The sequence below is a fragment of the Macaca thibetana genome, chromosome 1 (genome assembly GCF_024542745.1).
Source record: "Macaca thibetana thibetana isolate TM-01 chromosome 1, ASM2454274v1, whole genome shotgun sequence".
Classification (NCBI taxonomy): Eukaryota; Metazoa; Chordata; class Mammalia; order Primates; family Cercopithecidae; genus Macaca; species Macaca thibetana.
Genome location: NC_065578.1, coordinates 121999603 through 122014353, shown reverse-complemented (window position 1 = coordinate 122014353; position 14751 = coordinate 121999603). Strand labels below are relative to the sequence as shown.

The 14751-nt window shown below is 44.7% G+C and overlaps 1 non-coding gene across 1 annotated transcript; it reads left to right on the top strand.

Annotated features, from left to right (window-relative positions):
* Nucleotides 1-13121: 13121 nt before the first annotated feature.
* Nucleotides 13122-13285, top strand: LOC126944223 (U1 spliceosomal RNA). Its single transcript, XR_007721981.1, has one exon. It is a non-coding gene; the product is annotated as a U1 spliceosomal RNA (small nuclear RNA).
* The last annotated feature ends 1466 nt before the right edge of the window (nucleotides 13286-14751 follow it).

The window sequence follows — 14751 nt, the reverse complement described above, 5'->3', positions numbered from 1 at the left end:
CTGTGTTCATGAGCAAAACTTGATCTCTTTTGCTTTTATATACTAAGCATAGTAACTGGGCAGGTCCTTCCTCTATCTCCCTCTCTCTCTTTCTCTCTCTCTCATTTTTGCATCATTGTTTTCTGCCATCAGTGGCATCAGTGTGGGTTTCTGGTTTTGATGTTATGAAGTGAATTTCTGGGGACAATCTCTGTTGGGTGGTGTTTGACAAGGATCCAGTCCCTGTTTGGTGATACATGACAGCTAATCTAGTCTGTGAGTCTTTTTTGATGGTCTATTCATTGTCCTGAGGATAATGGTATTTCTTGATATTTGAGACTGCAGTAATCAGAAGTTGCTCATATCTTGTCTTTTCAATGTTTGGTAACAATTTTTGGGGCCCAATAGCTGTCAATACCTGCAAGAGTGGCATCTCTATTATAAAGATGATCTTACTACTCAGTGCCCCCCTCCCACCTAACCTCATTCCATACAAGCTCTTGACTTTGACAAATTACTATACTAAAAGAAGTCTTAGTACTGAAAGAAAACTAAGTCTGTGGCATGTAAGGAGCACTTTTCTTTGATTCGTGTACTCAGGTTTCTACTAGCTAAAAAACTCTAACCAGCTGAAATACATGTCCTTTAAGGATTAAGTTTAAATCACACTACAGACAGGAGAAAAGAGATTTATATGATCACAGATAAACAATGGAGTCAGCAATATAAGCACTTCTCACAACTATACAAATCAAAATATTTTTTTTTGCTTAAGACAGAGTCACGCTCTGTCACCAAGTCTGGAGCTCAGTGGCACGATCTTGGCTTACTGCAGCCTTGGCCTCCTGGGTTCAAGCGATTCTTGTGCATCAGCCTCCTGAGTAGCTGGGATTACAGGGATGCGACACCATGCCTGGCTAATTTTTGTATTTTTAGTAGAGATAGGGTTTTGCCATGTTGGCCAGGCTGGCCTCGAACTTCTGAACTCAAGTGATCTACCCACCTTGGCCTCCCAAAGTGCTAGGATTACAGGTGTAAGCCACTGCGCCTGGCCACAAATCAAATTTAATAATCTCCAGAACATCAAGTAAGTTCAGCTCTTAATGAAAATGGATAAAAAGAAATGATTTACTCACTTTTATATGCTCCAGAAAGAGAATGTCATACAAGACTCAAAAGGGTATCACAGAATCACTCAGATTTTCAGAATGAGGGTTTTCCAAGGATCTAATAATGTTCATTTTTTCAGTTTGTTTCCCACACTGATAAGCATTGTTAATAGATACCATTGCATCTATTTTCACCTTAAATGATGCTACTTAATGCAATTATTTGCTTTCAAATGCCCCCTAGTTTGGTAGAAAGAATTTTTCTGATTTATAAATATATTTTCTTATGAAACTAACTGGAATACTCTTCCAGTGAAGTGAACAGATAAATTAAGTCTCTAAAACTTAAAAGAGATTACTGCCCCAATTATCTAAAGGACAGTAATAATTATGTATATAAAATTCAAATACGAAAATTAAGCAGGGTGTGATAGCTCACACCTGTAATCTTAGCACTTTAGGCAGCTGAGGAGGGAAGAAGGATTGAAGCCGCGAGTTCGATACCAGCCTGGGCAACATGGTGAGACCTCTGTCTCTACAAATTTTTAAAAATGAGCTAATTTAAAAAAACTAGCCAGCACAGTGGCTCATGTCTGTAGTCCCAGCTGCTTGGGAGGCTGATACAGGAGGATCGCTTGAGCTCAGGAGATCCAGGCTGCAGTGAACTATCATTGTACCACCGTACTCCAGCCTGGGTGACAGAGTAAGACCTCAACTCAAAATAAAGTAAAGAATAATTTCTTGACTTTTTTTTTTTTTTTTTTTTTTTTTGCAATGCCAGGCTGGTTGACTCACACTTGTAATCCCAGAAAATCAGGAGGCTGAGGTGGGAGGATTGCTTTAGGCAAGGAGTTGGAGACCAGCCTGGGCAACAGGGCAAGATGCTATGTCTAAAAAGTTAAAAGGCAGGCCGAGCTGGGAGGACTGCCTGAGCCCAAAAGTTCCAGGTGGGTCAGCTGTGGTTGCACCAGTGCACTCTCGCCTGGATGACAGCAAGACTCTTTTTTTTTTTTTTTTCCTTTACTACTTATGCTTTAAATGTGATGTTTCATTAGGGAAAACTTTTCTTGTTGAATTTGGAACATGAAAAAATAATAGATTTAGCTGTAGATTAAATTAATGGTCTTGGCTGGGCTTGGTGGCTCACACCTGTAATCCCAGCACTTTGGGAGGCTGAGGCGGGTGGATCATCTGAGGTCAGGAGTTCAAGACCAGCCTGGCCAACATGGTGAAACCCCGTCTCTACTAAAATACAAACATTAGCCAGGCATGGTGTCTGGCGCCTGTAATCCCAGCTACTCGGGAGGCTGAGGCAAGAGAATCGCTTGATCCCTGGAGGTGGAGGTAGCAGTGAGTAGAGATCATGCCACTTCACTTTAGCATGGGTGGCACGGTAAGTGAGAGTGTGTCTCCAAAAAAAAAAAGAAAGGAAAGAAAAGAACTTTTTCATGTGAGGAAAATGAATGCTTTCAAATTAGCATGCCTAGAGCTAGAGAAAGAAACCACATCCTACTTCCCTGCTTTTTAAAATTTTTAAAGTTTTTTTAAAAATAATTTATTTATTGAGATGGAGTCTCACTCCATTGCCCAAGCTGGAGTGCAGTGGCAGGAGTTTGGCCCAATACAACCTCTTCCAGTCGTATTCAAGTGATTGTCCTGCCACAGCCTCCTGAGCTGCTGGGACTAAAGGCGCAAACCACCATGCCTGCCACTTTTTTTTTTTTTTTTTGTATTTTTAGTGGAGACAAGGTTTCATCATGTTGGCCAGGTTGGTCTCAAACTCCTAACCTCAGGTGATCCGCCCACCTCGGCCTCCCAATGTGTTGGAATTACAGGCGTGAGCCACCACCACTGGCCACTTTCTCACTTTTGAGCTATGTATGCATCCACTGAAACTGCTTGCTATTGCCACAGTTAGCTGTGAAGTAACCTAATCATGTGCACTGGACACCATCTCTCACTCCCTGTAGCTGAACAATGTATAGCTAATCCCTAATCAATGTTATTTCTATAAACCACTGGGAGTTCCTGGCAAACAACTTTCTACCAGCCAACTCCCTGTCTCCTTTTTTGGTCTTTACAAACCTGCTTGTAACAAAGGCCAAACAGAACCCATATCCAAGATTGCTTGGGTTTGAGCCTTCAGGGCATCTACCCTCGCATTGGCTCAAACAAACTCTTTAAATCATATTTTGTGCTTAAGCCCCTTCCTTCTAGGTCGACGTTTTTGGCCCTGGGAGCAGGATTCAGAGCCACTCATCTCTGACCAACTGACTATCCTCTTAAAGGCCTCCAGGGTGGCTAAATAGTAGTAAGAATTTTATTGGTGAGATCAGTTTGCAGTCCAGGAAGAGACAGTCTCTGGTGTGTGTTTTTGAAGAGGTGCTTTCTCTTCAGAGAGAGAGAGAGACAGAGAGAGAGAGAGACAGAGAGAGAGAGGGCAGGTTGGTTTTTGTGCCTCACAGGGTGTGTATCACACAATGGAGTTATACATATTCAGCAGGTTTGGGGAAAGACCATTTCTGAGGGGTATTGAGCTCATGTGCAACGGGTAAACATATATGTAACATGTACCCCATCTTCACATTGGGAAGGGATTTTAGCATTGAAATAAGGTGGAAATTGGCTTTTGATGTCAAAAGGTGAACTACTGGACACGAAGTCGGTTTGTGTGCAGTCCCTGTAACATGGCTGAAACTGGCTTGATATCTGCAGTTGCTTATCAGGAGAGAATGAAAGGCCACTCCTCTGTCCCATTGGAGGTCTAGTGATCTGGGTTGTAAATCCAGTTGAGAAGGGCTGGGAAGATTTTGACAATTTGCCTGCCAGCTCCTGTTGTCAGGAGTTTAGCAAGAGTGTGGTTTTTCCTGTAGCCATAGGAATTCAGGAAGTTGTCATGCCAGCTGAGCCCTGAACCCTTGACCTGTAGCGAACTTTTGTTTCCTTAACCTTAGAGTCTTATTCTCTAAGGGGGCATGTATTTTCGTCTCTCAGATCACACCACATTCCTCCTGGACTGGGTGCCTGGCCAGCTCTGAGGCTCTTGAGTTCTGACTCTGAGAGAAACAGTTGGGCGGTAGTAAAGGGTGAATCCTCCTGAAATCTGGACCTTCCCACTCTTTGGTTGAAGGCTGGGGTTTGCTTGAGTGTCCTTTCCAGCTCTCCCTTTCTAGAACGGAGGTTTTCTGTCTTTACCCTGTGGGTAAGAGATTTGAGTTTCAGGGGAAATAACTGCCTTTTCCACCTCTGCGTCAGGACAGAAGGTTTGGGTTCAGTCAGGCAAAGAGCTCTCCAGAGAGCTTCTGCCTTTTCTGCCTCTGTTCCTCGGCAGGAAGGTCTGGGTCAAGGTATTGGCCGGTAGGCACTGGTGGTTTCCTTTCATGTAGCATGTTGTTTTGAACATTGGGACTTAGCTTTTCATTTGTGACTAGTTCCTGTTAGTTCTTAACTGGAAAGTACACGGAGGTGCATTACCCTGCCCTGAAGAAAAGAAGTGATCTGCTCCCGCTGACCTCTTCAGGTGCTCCAAGTGACCGGGGACGCTGCAGAGGTGTCGGGGTCATTACTCACCATGTGAAGGCAGCCTCATAGGGCACTCCCCATCAGAAGAACATCTTTATGAACCCTGTTTCCTGCTCTTCTGGGAGGGTATATGTGGGACGGGTCCCCCATAGCACATACACTCTGTGGCCACCTAGTGGTTAGAAACAGTGGGAACCACTGAGACAGCGATACACAACTCCGGTGTTATCTGTAGGAGTGACTTCATAAGCACCGCACCGTGACCCAAATCACATTGCAGGCCTTGGTCATCTGAAAAGCTCCTGAATTATGGGAAATGAAGCTTCAAAATTTAGCACACTGTGAAGAAACAAACGCCTTTAGAAACACCAGCTGGGTTTATGTATAACACTTATGAGGCATCCTCTTGTAAATGTCCAAGAAACTGGACCCACCTAACCAGGAAAAGTCATAAGGAGAATGAAGAAAATGGGGATCTTTTGAAATGCTTAAAATAATTTATTAGGCCGGGCGCGGTGGCTCAAGCCTGTAATCCCAGCACTTTGGGAGGCCGAGACGGGCGGATCACTAGGTCAGGAGATCGAGACCATCCTGGCTAACAGGGTGAAACCCCGTCTCTACTAAAAAATACAAAAAGCTAGCCGGGCGACGTGGCGGGCGCCTGTAGTCCCAGCTACTCGGGAGGCTGAGGCAGGAGAATGGCGTAAACCCGGGAGGCGGAGCTTGCAGTGAGCTGAGATCCGGCCACTGCACTCCAGCCTGGGGACAGAGCGAGACTCCGTCTCAAAAAAAAAAAAAAAAAAATAATAATAATAATAATTTATTAGTGTGCACAATTGGAAAAATTTGGTTTTAGAACCAAATTAAATGGGAGACTTACTTCCAATAATACCTAGAAATTTCTAAAAGAACTGAGAAAATTGCCTCCAGTGAGGAAGTAAGCTGAAGGAGGTTAACTGACATGTTTTCTGAATTGAGAATTATTGAGGAGGCTTTGTCTCTTTCACCCCCAACTGCTCCTTCTCCTCCTGCCCCTGCACCTGCATAGTCTCCCTTACCTAAGCCCTCCTTTCCTGCCTTGCCTCTTCTTCCATCACCATCACCTGAGGAAAGTCCCCAGCGCTCTGGCCCCTTCCTTGAAACTTCTGTTCTGACCGCTTTCAAGGTAAAACCCACAGGAAGAGGGGAGCCTACCATTCTGTATACTGTAAAATGTGAATTAAGAATATCATAAAAGACTTCCCTAGGCTGGGCACGGTGGCTCATGCTTGTAATCCCAGCACTTTCGGAGGACTAGGTGGGCAGATCACGAGGTCAGGAGTTCAAGACCAGCCTGGACAACATGGTGAAACCCTGTCTATACTAAAAACACAAAAATTAGCCGGTCATGGTGGCACATGACTGTAATCCCAGCTACTCGGGATGCTGAGGCAAGAGAATCATTTGAACTCGGGAAGTGGAGGTTGCAGTGAGCCGAGATTGCGCCATTGGACTCTAGCCTGGGTTACAGAACAAGACTCTATCAAAAAAAAGAAAAAGAAAGAAAAGAAAAAAAGAAAAAAAGACTTCTCTGATCGAAATTTAAATAAATTTTCCCCTTCTAATTCTAAAGCAGCCTCTAAGATCCTACAGTGTTTGGGAGGAAATTTGACTTAATTGTCCAAACTTTTGAGCCTGGACATTCTGATCTTTATCAATTAGTTCACATGCTGGTGTAAGAAGGCAGGGCCACTAAATGGTTGAAAAGGGCAAATTGGGATAATCCTTTAGAGGATTTTTAAAAAACAGACTGAAGCAGACAATGAAAGGGTCTGCATTTTGGCTAAATACCTCCATGTTGCTATTCCCCAGCTCGTTCCTAAAAATATAGATTGGAGAATTCAGCAATGCACTTAAAAGGTCAAGCAAATCTGTCATTGTTATTTTAAATGGTTGAGATTTATTTATTGATTGATTGAGACAGGTACTCACTCTGTCACCCAGGCTGGAGTGCAGTGGCTCCATCATGGCCCACCACAGCCTCAATCTCTCAGCTCCAGCAATCCTCCCACCTCAGCCTCCCAAGTAGCTGGGACCACAGGTGCATGCCACAACGCCCAGCCAATTCTTTGATTTTTTCATAGAGAGGAGGTCTCGCTGTGTTTTCCGGGCTGGACCTCAATGAACTCCTGGGATCAGTCAATTCTCCCGCCTCAGCCTAACATTTACACTGGCAGCAGAGATGCATTTGGAGTAGGTGATGATTTTGGAATCCTTTAGAAGCAACATAGATATCTGATTTCATCAGGTCAAGTCATCAAAAATCACCAATAAGTCTCTGACCTTTTAGAAGCAATTTGAAAACCTGAATCTTTGGCCATCATTAAAATTCCTGGTCATTCAAAATTAGATATTCCAGAGAGCAAGGACAATCATTTTGCTGATGCTGCAGCTAAGAATGCAGCTCTGAAGGTGGCATCAGACACAGAACTTCTCGAAATGACCTTGCTGACTTATGACCCATTGAAGACTTCATTAGAAGTACAAATGGGCTGGGCATGGTGGCTTGTGCCTGTAATCCCAGCACTTTGGGAGGCCAAGGTGGGCAGATCACCAGAGGTCCGGATTTTGAGACCAACCTGGCCAACATGGTGAAATGCTGTCTTTACTAAAAATACAAAAATTAGCTGGCGTGGTGACACATGCCTATAATCCCTGCTACTTATGAGACAGAGGCACGAGAATCACTTGAACCTGGGAGGGAGAGGTTGCAGTGAGCAGAGATTGCGCCACTGCACTCCAGCCTGGGTGACAGAGCGAGACTCTGGCAAAAAAAAAAAAAAAAAAAAAAAAAAGGAGCATAAGTGGGAGTTCCCAAGTAGGAGAAGGATCTCTGGAATGATAAAGGGAACAAGTTTCTTCCAGAAACAGGCTTATGGTATGGGCCCAATGATACACTGATCCACCCCTTAGGCTTCAATTACCCTTTTTACAGTACTTTATAAGCTGAGTCATTGGAATTCAGACAAAATGTTAGCATGGGGAAAGCAATGGTATTGAAAATCATTGCCTGTGATTGCAGAAAATGTTTATTTTTGCTATACTGTCTGTCCCAGACATAACCCTGGAAGACCCCTTCATGGGTCACAGGAACATTTTACCTTTAGGACCCTTTGAGACATAGCACTTAGACTTTATCCAGCTGTCTCCATCTCAGGGTCACAGATACCTTCTGGTGCTAATTTGTATGTGCTCACTGGGGTGAAGCATTTCCATGCCGATGAGCCACAGCCCAAGTAGTAGGTGGATTGTGATTAGAAAAAGGTAATTCTTCATGGGGATTGCCATCTGAACTCCATAGCAACCGAGGAATACACTTCATGGGTCAGGTAATTGGATCGATTTGTAACGTTTTTTCTGTGTACCAGCATTTCCATTGTGCCTATCACCCCTAATCCTCCGGGCTGATGGAATGCATTAATGATACAATAAAAACTCAATTGGCAAAGCTAACAGAAGTTTTTAACCTTTCTTGGCCAAGGATCTCCCACTGGTTCTGGAAAATGGCCACACTCTGTCTCTTTGAAATAATAACAGGAAGACCCATGCAGTGGTTAGATGAAGGTGCTTATGAATCTGCACTTCTTAAAGTTGACATTCTCCATTACTGCTAAGATCTCACAAAACTTACTAAGAACTCTACATTAACAAAGGATTCCTTTCATAACAAACTCCTGGGAGAAGAAAATATCAAAAATCACGGCCTATAACCTGGAGATGTTGTTGTACACTGGAAACAACATCAGATAAAATATTCCCCCCAAGACTGTTGCAAGGGACCACATCGGGTATTATTATTTTATGTTATTTTTTTGAGATGGGATCTCATTCTGTTCCCCAAGCCAGAATGCAGTGGCACAATCATGACTCACTGTAGCCTTGAACTCCTGGGCTCAAGTCATCCTTCTGCCTCAACCTTCCAAATAGTTGAGACCACAGGCATGGACCACCGCACCTGACTCACGACAGTGTTACTGACCAATCTGTGCCGGTAAACTTAAGGGTGTTGACACATGGATTAATGTTTCTCTTGTAAAAGGCAACCCTACCAGGGTGGACATCTGTCAGTGGAGATTTTCACTTAAAGGCAACTTGCAATCTTCCTGACAGAGATGGCAAGTAGCTGACATCTGTTGTAGTCCGCTTTTGCCCAAGATACAATTCCAGTGCTCACTGCACCTGAAAGAGTTAGTCTCTTTTTCTGTTGACTGGAATACATACACTGTTAGGGATCCTTTAAGGTGTAGGGGTCCTCTCTTGGAGGTTTTGGTGAAATCACCCTATACGTATATTCTCTAAAAATACAACACACTAGTCCTATTGCGTGTATGTGTATATACATATACATACATACATAGCAAAATGCCTATGATCAGATTGTTGTTTTACTGTCCCTAATTAATTTGATTATAGCAGGGAGGGATAATTCTCTGATCAGAATCTCACAAACCATTGCACTATGGGAAATTTAACAAGGTGCTGGGTTCGCCACCTTAAACCACCAACCACTTTTGGCCATAATGACCATTGGCACATCCTGTGCTAAATTTTACCTGTATTCCTCCTGATTGCACTCATGATGCAACTCAGGGTCATATCAAGCAAAACCTGTTTCATTAAATCTTTCTGACTCACCCTAACCTTCCTGCCTCGTGTCTCAGTTTAACCCATCATAATCGTATTGTCAAAATAACTGCCTGTAATCCCAGCACTTTGGGAGGCCAAGGCAGGAGGATCATTTGAGCCCAGGAGTTTGAGACTAGCTTGGGCAAAATGGTGAAACACTGACTCTACAAAATATATACAAATTAGCTGGGTGTGGTGGTGCCCACCTGTAGTTCAGCTACTCAGGATCATGAGGTGAGAGAATGACTTGAGCTCAGGAGTTCAAGCCTGCAGTGAACCCTGATGACGTGACTGCACTCCAGCCTGGGCAACAGAGTGAGACCCTGTCTCCAAAAATAAATAAATAAGCTGGGTGTGGTGGTGTGTGCCTGTAATCCTAGCTGCTTAGGAGGCTGAGCCATTGAGCCTTGGAGGTCAAGAGGTCAAGGCTGTACTGAGCTGTGATCTTGCCACTGCACTCCAGCCTGGGAGACAGAGTGAGTCCCTGTCTCAAAAAGTAATTATAATAAGAATAAAAAGTACAAAACCAACCAGACAAAAAATTAGTTCACTCTGAAACGACAGTGGTAAACACCATGATGTTATTGGAAAGTTAAAAGAAAAACACTCCCTCCTGCTATCAGGATCCAACCTGCCCTCTTGCTCTAAATTTCTGACCCATGGTTTAAATGCCCAAAAGCTGATGTACTCAAATTATAGCACACTTCCCTGTTCTGCACCAGCGTTTATTTTTGTTTCTTGAAAAGATCACCATCCATGGCCCTGTAAATGTCTAAAGGCATGGAATGATGACGTGCAATATCATAATTGTTATGTATTTCTCATTGTTTTACTTCTGAGAAAACTAATTTCATGGTATTCTGAAGACTAGAGACGATTCAACAAGTGACAGCAACTGTAGACTTCACTGAGGCCTCTGTCTCTCTCTCTCTCTCTCTCTTTTTTTTTTTTTTTTTTTTTGCCACTCTATGATGCCCTTTTTCTTTCTTTTCATTTTTTTTTTTTTTTTTTTTTTTTGAGACTGAGTCTCACTCTGTCACCCGGGCTGGAGTGCAGTGGTGTGATCTTAGCTCAGTGTGGCCTCAAACTCCCAGGCTCAAGCAATCCTCCCACCTCAGCCTCCTGAGTAGCTTGGACTAAGGTGTGTGCCACTACACCTGGCTAATTTGTTGCCATGTTGCCCAGGCTGGTCTCAAACTCCTGGACTCAAGCAATCCACCCACCTTTGCCTCCTGAAGTGCTGGGATTACAGGTGTGAGCCACCGTGTCTGGTTGTAATGCCCTTTCAATTGGACTTTTGGGCTTTCTTAAAAATTCCTCAGTGAGGTGGCTCCTTTCCTCCCTTGTCCCCTGCCTGAGATAGGACTATCTGGGAATAAGCCTTTCTGGCAAAGAGGGACACCTTGACTGAGCTTCTGATCATCAATGCTTTCAAAAAGAAAGATTTAAAAAAACTTTTTAAATCTGAGGAATGTGAGCCCTTTCAAATGATCAGGCCCAGAGAGATGTTAAACCGAGATGTCAACCCCTTCCTGTTCCTTCCTTTTGAGCTGCACTGAGCTGTGTACTCATCTGTTGAAACTGCTTGTTATCACCTCAAGTAGCTGTAAATTATCCTAATAATGCCACACCAATCACTATACCCCATACCCTATAACTTAACAACATATAGCCAATCACCAATCAGTGTTATTTCTGTAAACCAATGAGAATTCCTGACAGGCACTTTCTATCAGCCCACTGTCTGTCCCCGCTTTTGACCTTTAAAAACCTGCTTGTGACAAAGGCCAAAGGGAGCTCAGATCCAAGGTTCTTTGGGTGTGAGTCTTCCAGGCAACTGTCTTCACGTTGGCTCAAGTAAACTCTAAATTGTATTTTGTGCTTCAGCCTCTTTCTTTTAGGTCAACATGTTCAACAACAGTCAAATGAATAAATAAGTTAATGTATATTCATACAAATAATACACACAGAAACAAATAACCATATGAATGAGGTGAAAAATTCATAGACATAAGACTGAGTGAAAGAAGTCAAACCTACTTCTGAAACTGCCTTTGCAAAAATTATAACTGGGACAATTTTCATGGTGAAAGAGATCTGATCTAACTGATTCCATCTTGTTTCTAATGTCCAGGCTGTCCTTGTTCATCCCTGGGCACAGGCTGAAATAACTTTGGGAGGAACTTAGTTTAGGGTTTAGCTGTGAGAGATAGTATCCCCCTTCCTGCCTGAGGACTAGACTGCCTTTGCAGGACTAACAAATTAGCCACGAGATTAAAAATTATAGTTTAGGAGTCATGCAGCCTCTGGCTGCAAGATTCTAAACCTCTCCAAATTGTTCCTGGAGATCACATCATTATTGGAAAACCTAGGATGAGTGCTTGACGTATTTTGCCCACCTTTCACTCAATGGATCAGGTGGCATCAGCTAGATTGATAACCTGGCTCATCTGGTCTTGTGGCCCCCACGCAGGAACTGACCCAGTACAAGACAACAGCTTCAGCTCCCTGTGATTTCATCTCCAACCTGATCAATCAGACCTCCCAACTCACTGGCCCCCATCCACCAAATTATCTTTAAAAACTGGTCCTGGAATGCTTGAGGAGACTGATTTGAGTAAAAATAAAAGTCTGGTCTCCCACACAGCCAGCTCTGTCCAAATAACTCTTTATTGCAATTCCCCTGTGTCAAAAAATTGGCTCTGTCTAGGCAGCAGGCAAGGTGTACCTGTTGGGCAGTAACACTCCTGCCCCCCAAACCCACTACACACTGTATGACTCAGTTTATATGAAAGTAAAGGGCAGGAAAAACTTGCCTGATAGATTTGCAGAGATGGGGTGGAAACCATTAATAAGTCTGTGCAGTATTGTCAGAGTTTGGTGTTGTAGTCTACATATTAAAAGTAATCAGTTAAACACCTGAAATAAAATTTCCCCCAAATATGTTTGCCAAATTTGGATGACTTTGTTTCTGTCTTTGCAGCATATAAAGTGTTAACATGAGGTAAGCGCTAAGGTCTAGAGAAGGCAGTGGAAGAGATGACAAAACGACTCCAGCACCATGCCTGAGTCCAGTGTGCTCTGCTGGGGCAGCACATTTTTGTACATTGCTGTATTTGAAAAAAACCTACAAGATTCATGAAACTGGACAACCGTCTTTATAACACTCCTAGTGATAAAACAAGTAAGGATGGCTGGTTTGCAGTCATCTGAGCAGCCTGTCTAGTTTCACAGATACGGTTTCTCTCTGATATTGAACGACTTCTAATTTCAAGCAGAAAGCTACATCACAAGGATAACCGTATGTGAAAAGAACCCGTTTTCTGTGTAATCCTAAACTTTCTAGTTTGCGCATTAAAAGCCATTATTTGAAGAAGAGAGCACAGGCTCCAGCTGGCAGTCAAAGGGGTCCTTGGCATCACAGGCTAAGAACCTACTTCTTTGGGAGAGAGCAGCGGCGGGGAAGGGAGGGGAAGGAGATAGAGGCAGGCGTCACTTCCTCCGCTGGCTCCGGCAGCGGGTTGGTCGGCTGAGTGGCGGAGGGTGGGGCGGAAGAGCAGACGGGACCGGGAAGGGCGCTGTCGGTGACATCACGGATAGGGCAATTCCTATGTAGATGAGGCAGCTCAGGGGCCGCTACTTCGCCAAGAAGGATGTCTCCTGCTTTGGGAGCAAGTCCAGGACCGCCGGTTGGACGTGAGAGTCCCATCTGTGTGTCAGGGCTAGGAGGACTCGGAGTGGCATGGGGCGGGGCGGGGGCGACGTTTGGAGTCCGGGGGGACAAGTGACCGTGTGTATAAAGGTTGAGGCGTATGGAGCTGTGGCAGGGCGGAGGTGGGTGAACTCATACTTACCTGGCAGGGGAGATACCATGATCACGAAGGTGGTTTTCCCAGGGCGAGGCTTATCCATTGCACTCCGGATGTGCTGACCCCTGCGATTTCCCCAAATGTGGGAAACTCGACTGCATGATTTGTGGTAGTCGGGGACTGCGTTCGCGCTTTTCCCTGGTCTCTGTAGTGCTAAAAGCAGGTTGTATGCGAAGGTCTACCTTTTGCTTTTATTGGTGTATAATCTCGGTGGTGTCGTGTTATTTTTATAACCAAATGGAGGGGAGATACGAAGTGATAATAAGTCTGCGTCGTTCCAGCCGCAAGAGAAATAAGAAGCATCAGCCTGTTCCTGTTTGACAATGATGTTCCTGTTTAACACAAGCTGAGTAGCTCGAAGGCCGCACATCTTTCTTTCTGCATGAGGCTACTTATTGTAGAGATTGGTCCTATGGTTTCCAGCGTCTTGCATTCTCACGCTGTGTAAAAATCTTCGTGTTTTCCCCTAGCCCCCAGTCACCTTTTACACAGACTCTGCTTCTAACCGCAGCCCCCACAGGAGTTTATAGGATTTCTGTGCTAGCGGGGAATGTGTTCTCACCTCATAGAGCCAGGTACAAACTACGCAGACGGGCGCTGTTCCTTGGGATGAAAGCAGGGCCTTTGGGGCTCTTAGTGTCCCCGTTGGGTTGTATACATAACACGCTTACTTTGTGGAGTGGAACAGGTCTGCCGGCGCCCAGGTGCCCTAACGCAATTCATCCCGAGGCCCGCAGGTCTGAACCGCAGTCTCACCTGTCTTTGCGAAAATGCGCTGCGATCCGCCCTGAAATACAAGGCGGGAAGTTTATGAGGAGCCGGGTCCACTATCTCCTGCCGTTTACATGTCTAGTCTTTCTTCAGACTTCATTCAAGTGACAGCTTCTTGTTTGATGTCTCGCTTCCACATCCTACGTCCATTGCCAGGCAACTTTCTAAATAGCACCCCGACCCATCCTTCCCAACCCCAAGCCGCCTCTTCCTATCTCTGGCGCCAGTGTCCTTCCCTGTCCCTCTTTCTTCAAGCCCTCGCTTATCACCTTCATGGACAGAAAATACTTAGCTCTCTCAACCTGCGGTTTACACCTGACACGCATGAGTACCCTGGCAAATTCGGACGTTTCCTTAATACCCCTTCTCAAATGGCATTGTAAATTCATCTCCTTTTAACTCCCAGAAGTATCTAATTGGTTTTGTCCCTGCATTACATGATCACGAGAATTCCACTACAGAAGAAAATCCCAGGCCTAGTGATGGCGGTTCTGGGCATTTTGCCAGCCTCTCCCAGGGTGTGTTTTCTGACCCCACCCACTTCTGATCCTTGTAATGTCCTGGTCAATAGAAACTACCTGGCCCAAACGGATAAGGCAAGGAGGACCACGGCGGGAAGGCCTATGGTGTCCTCTGTTGGCTACCCTGGGGACGGCACGCATAGATCCGCTTGTCCCGAGAAGCCTCTGCCATCCCGATCCGGGTGCGGTACAGAAATCCGCCGCTCCAAAGAAAACGGGCTAGAACTCACAGGACACCCGGCAATTGTTCTGGACACTGCGAGTGGAAGCCGTACGTCCTACGGACTGATCTAGCTTGAGGAAGACGAGCCATTT